Raw genomic sequence first — 6,353 nt, forward strand, 5'->3', positions numbered from 1 at the left:
AGGAGGTCAAGCTCTATTTCAGATATAGAGTCTAGTAATAACAACTGAACTTAGTCATGCAGTTGTATATTTTTTGTCTGGCAGGACAAGGTTTTAACTACCTTCAATATACATTGACATTGGTAGCAATTTTACTGTTTTCTTAAGCAATGGCTGTGTTAAATTCTCCAGTTGAGAAGGAGAAGGACTTCTTCAAGGTGGTTTCAAAGACAAATATAAGTTCAAAGATCTTCTGATGCACAGAAAAATGAATGAAATGTGCAATGGTAAATCAGGATATTTTGAGTATATTTTCTTATCTTTCTTTAAAAGAAGTTGCAAAAACCTTCAATCAATATGGAATAAGCAATCAGTAAATTTGTGAACTCTTTTAACTGGGAGCAAGAGGTAGAGAGGGTTTGGGGTATAATATCATTAACAGCCCAATGATGTCAATCAAGACCCATGCCATGACCTTCCCGACCCTCCCCTCTGCCATCAACATTGTTTTCATTCTCATGGTCACAGATGTCTGTAGTGGCAACTGGGAATTCCTTTTTCTATGCCTCATCCAATGAGAGAAAAATGGGAAACTTGTCTCCCAAGTTTGCATAAAAATCATTCTTATTTTTCTGCTCAAGTCAACCAGAGTCACATGCCCAGATCTGAACCAATAATACACCTAATGTGAATGTTCTTTGTTGATTGGTTTTGGAGAAGGTCTGCCACTGAAACTGGGAATGTAGTTACCTTCCCTGGAGACAAGTTGGTTTTTGGTTTATCTGAAAAAAATTAGAGATTAGAGGCTGGATAGCTGTCCATTAAGAAAATCCTGTGAGAGCGATTAACTATTAGAATTAACGTAGGCATGTATATACCTATCACCTTCCTCCACATTCTCCCTACATATTTGTGTTAGGCAGATAGGTATGTGCATATACATTAGAATTGTTCCAGGACCTTAGACTAAAATAAGTCGTATGGCACTAAAGTTTATAGAGCTATGCATAGAAGTGAAACTATTTGTAAAATAAGGTCAACAATATTTTTAGTCTGTAGGCTGAGTATAGGATAACTTTATTTAAAGTCACCTAGACTAATAAAATCAAGTAGATCATAAATAACCAGTTATTTATAAGATTAAAAGAATTATAAAATTAAAATAATTTCTTTTCCTGAGTTCATTTTTTTGGGTTCAGTTCTGCTTGGGCATATATAGGAATGATTGGAAATATTCCCATTTCACTGTGCAAATTCTACTACTATATAATCTGTCTTTTTGTAGTAGCTGATAATAATAAATTTTTAAGTAAGATTTGGTTTTAAAATATAAAATGGAGGTTATCCTTTCCTGTTTTAATACCACCTGAAACTCATTTAACTTACTATGTTTGATTCTTTGGGACATTTATGTTCAAGGTTCTGTCAAAGCAATCTATTATTCTTGTTTTTACCCTGATGGATCATGGAGAAAAATAATGGATTCAGTTATGAGAAGCAGTAATAGATTTTTTTAACTGACATAAATTTCTCTCCCTGTATAGAATAAAAGGATCAAGAAAAGATAAGTTGAATTTTCCTACAATGAGCCAGCTCTTGTTAAATTTACTTCCCATAAATTGTAGAAAAGCACTTTTCACGTAATGTTTTATTTATGTAATTCAGTTATTTGGAGGTGGTGGTGAGGGATGGGAGTACATCATTTTATGTGATATTTCAAATCTCTCCTGACAAAAACGTTAAGAATTTTTGTAATAGGAAAAATTCAAAATTCCATTAAGCCTCCTTTTAAGAAGGCAAGGAAGGAAATAGGTTTAAATTACCTCAGGTCAAGAGAGGCACAGAGTGAAACTCCTAGTAGTGGGGGAAGCTGAATTTTTTGTCATCAAAAACAAAGGTAAAGTCAAAGTGAGCAGCAATTGCAAGCTGGGCTGGGGGAATGGGTCACCTTAGAGGGCACTGAAGAGCAAGGCCTGTAAGGAAATGCCAAGCTGGGCTCACTCACCATGTCTACTGACAGCATGTGTCTGCATGGTGACCACATGGATCCAGTGAACCATGAGGAACCCCAAACTCCTGTGACTCTCTAGTGGCCTAAAGGGAATCATGGTCTTGGAAAGTAGCCGCCCTGTAACCCAGCTGGAATTTCCTGGAGGAAGCAGGGCCCAGCTGGTCCTGCATGGTGTGTCCAACATATGCCATTTCCGCAATTGTGTTTTTCATGGAATTGTTAAGCACACGCTGTCTGGGCCAAACAATCCTGCTGGTCGTGTATCTATGGTGACTTCCTGGGATCCTTTGCAAGGACATGCAATGTGAGTTAGAGTGGTGCTGGTTTGAGCACCTTTTCCAAATTGCATCATGTTCTTACACTGAGAAAGGCTGCTCTTAAGAAATAGTAAATGAGGTCTGTACACCTTGGAGTTGGGAATTACCAGTGGGCTCATCTAGAAATATTTGGTTCTTTTATTTCCTGTTATCATTAAGGAGAAGTTTTGGTTTGTAATCATCAATATCAGGCAAAAAGTTGGTGTTACAGGATTGAAAAACAAAACAAAACAAGCTGGGAAATTTAGTGGAGAATACCAACAAATCTTTCAATTCTGGGACCCCAGCAATATTTTAATTTTCATAGGGACATCTTTTCCCATGTATTGCCCCATAAACTGAAATTTCTATCTCTTTTTTTATATTAAGGAAATAGTGTTGGTAGATCTCTCCAATTATGGACTAAATTCAGAAAAAAACTAGAGAGTAAAAAATAGTATGCAAACCTGAATTTCAGAGGCTCTAACAAGTTTACCTTCATTTAGATTGAGATGATACTATGTACATGGGGTCAATAAGACTAAGTTATAAGGAAAGAGATACCCAATTATTTCCATTCACTCCTCTTGCCTGTGTAATTGATTTATCCATTAGCCATCTGAAGCAAAAGGCTTCAATGTAAAATCTCTTTCATTCTCATGGAAAATAATCAACTCTTCCAGAAAAGGGTGACCAATTCAGACATACCTTAACTGTCCAGTTAGGAGTATTACCCTGCAGCGTATTCAAATCATATGGTGTAATAGCCATGAAATCGTATGTTAGGGGAAAATGGTTAAAAGCAACTAAAACTGCTTTGTTTGGAAGAAGCAAAATGTTGTAATAAATTTCTGAGATTTTAAAATCCAGGCTTTGGTTATACTGTTTGTGAAAGATAAAACTGGTTAGTATTAAGCAAATTATATTTAAATTTTATGGTCCACAAAATTTCAGGGTAAAAAAAAATCATAGATTTTAATCAAGTTACAGAATCCATACTTATTTATAGATTCAAAAAATGAGAAATGACACTGACTAGCTAGATTATTATACTTTAAAGTTAGCATAGTGCAATTCGTGTCTCTTAAACATACTCATGTTTCTGTGTGGTATTCTTTAATATTGATATTGTGTAACAATATGTGAATATATATTACACATCATCAGCTTTGGTGTCCAAAAAGGGACTGAAAAAGACCTCTTAATTGTACAATTGTTATAATGCTATTATCTGGACTCAAGTGTGACTATTTTTTTTAAATTCTATTTCTGGATACTTTAAAACATTAGGAAAAAGACTTTTTTGAAAATATATTTGTAATTTTACTTGCACTTGATTTTTTAAAATTATTGTAATTAAATGTTTTTGTCTTGACTTTTAGAAGTTGACTTGACCATTTCAGAATTCAAATTGGTGGTGGATCCACAACAAAAATTTACTGTATTTCCCTGCAAGTAAAGTGTTTCCTCATTTGACTACATTTGTATTTGTATGGTGGGGAAAGTAATTCTGTGAATATAAGGTGTTAGTCATTTTTTTTTTTTTTTGGTCACTGTGACCAAAGTACCCAACAAGAACAACTTAGAGGAGGAAAAGTTTATTTTGTGCTCAGGGTTTCAGAGGTCTTAGACTGTTGTTGGCCAACTCCATTGCTCTGGGGCCAACGTGAGGCAGAACATCATGATGGAAGAGTGTGGTAGAGGAAAGCTGTTTAACTTATGTTAGCCAGGGAGCAGAGTGGGGAGACATAGACAAGATATAATTCCTAAGGCACATCCCCAATGACCTACTTCTCCCATCCACATTCCATTTGCCTATAGTTGACACCCAGAAGACAATTCAAATTATTAATCCATCAAATGGGTTAGTCCATTGATGAGGTTACAGTTCCCATCACTGCCTAAAACCTCACCTCTTGACCTTCTTGCATTGGGAATCATCAAACATGAACTTTGGCAGAGGGACAGAGGGTGACATTTCTAGATTCAAAGCATAATGCAGGGTAGATGATCTTGTCTGTGCCACATACTTCCTGCAGGTCACCTTTATCAGGACACCAGGTTGATGGAGACAACCCAATCTCTTATGCTGTCAGTCACTCTAACAGTAGGAATAGAGCTTTGGTGGGTCTTATATCAGCAGTTATATCCCTTAGCCCAGAAGATACACAAATCCTTTTTGCTTACTCTCATTGGCTACAATCATGTGGCTTCACTCAGACACAAGAAATGAAGGTTATGCCATCCTACCATGTGCCCAGACATAACTTCAATAATACTCAGTAAATAGCATTAAAGACTCATATTTCATTAAAACATAGAGTAGATATCAAGTCATGCTGAGTGATGGAAGACCACATATACTCACTTGTCTATTTCTTTTTCACCCATTATTTTATTCATTCATTCAACAAACATTTGTTGGATGAAGTATTGGACAGTTGGCTAGATGTTTGGATAAAATTGTGAAGAGAGAAATAGACTCTGATTTCTTAAAGTTTATAATCTACTAAGGAAGACAAAATGGGGTACACAGATCTCAGCTCACAAATCTACATGCATAATTTTATCTTTTGGTTTCCCTTTAAAAACTAAATTGTTATCTGTAAGCTATTATCAAGTCTCCCTTTCCCTCCTCTCTTTTCACCCAGTAGATCCATCTGCAGAAGGGACAGAGAGATAGCATGGGCCTTTTCTTGTCTTTTTCTCCATTGCATATTTGAAGACATCTTAGATGATGAAGAAAACCTGGAGATGGAAGTCACTCTGGTTCCTTGATGAGAAGAAAATTGTCATGCCAGCCTTGGGTTGCTGACCTCAGGAACTCTACGATAGGACAGCAGAAATCTTGTGCTGTTTGAGCAGCTGTCATTTCTAACTTCTGCAGAGATTGGAACACTAACTTCCTGAATGACAGATTATCTATTTGAAATCTTCATTCCAGCAAGTATTGGAAAATAAGTCTCAGTTGTCTCTGTGAAGCACCTGCCCCAAATTCCTAGGTGCTTATGATGTGTTCAAGCTTTGGCGGAAGGAATATTGTATGGTGCTGGTTTTTAACCTGCTCATCTGACCTCTGCTGAGATGTCCTCTCTTCCATAGGAGGTGATCTTGGTTTTAGGTCTTTTTCATCTATGTTTACATTTTTCTTCAGGCCAAAGGATGCATTTCACCTCTCTGCCTCAATTATCCCCAACCAGGAGCTGTTCTCCCTTGCACCACTCCTGGTGTGAGGAAGCACAATGAACCTTTTCTTCTCTGCAGCCTCTCCTTGTAATGAAGTTGGCCCCTTCTTTCATATTCCCCCTTAAAGAGATTCAAATGGGAGTCTTCTCTTTCACCCTCCTCATGTCTCAGAACAGGATCTACCAGCCTTTGACTCCCCTTTTTCCTATGTCCTTGGAATTTCTTCTTTTTTTAATGTGTTGGGATTAGGTGGAGTAGACCTAACCAAAAATAGCATTTGAAGTGCCTTGGATTTTAAAACTTTAATGATATTAATTTGATGCAAGTTTTCCTATTTGTCAACTATAATAATCCTTCTTTTAGGTAATAGATGCCTTTTGGTCTAATAGCTACATAGGGAGGAAAAAAAAACACTTAATTATGGTTGTGCTGAGTATTACGAATACAAGTTGATGTTTGAATGAATATCAAGTACGCATAACTGGGTGTTGGGCTTAGAGGGAAATGAAGGAAGTGGTGTTTTTCTGTGGTCTAAAGAGTAAAAAGGTGTTCACTAGCTCTAGGGAGACAGTCAGCAAGATAAAGACATAGGCCTGCCAAGACAAAGAGTATGATACAGTGCAAGAACAAAAAGAAATCCAGTTTGATATGAGTATGGCAGTGAAGACAAAGGAATCTAAGTTAGGGCTGGTCAAGCTAATCCTGTCCCAGTTATAGAGGGCCCTCACGTTTGGGTTGATCACCATAGTCCCATGGGACAGAAGTTGAAAACATTCAAATCGATGATGTGACTTAATCCAGATTTTAAAAATATGATTTCCACAAAAGTATGGCTTAGATGAGAATAAGAATGGATATGAGGAGAGAGTTTAGGAGGATGA

The sequence above is a fragment of the Marmota flaviventris genome, chromosome 6 (genome assembly GCF_047511675.1).
Source record: "Marmota flaviventris isolate mMarFla1 chromosome 6, mMarFla1.hap1, whole genome shotgun sequence".
Taxonomy (NCBI): domain Eukaryota; kingdom Metazoa; phylum Chordata; class Mammalia; order Rodentia; family Sciuridae; genus Marmota; species Marmota flaviventris.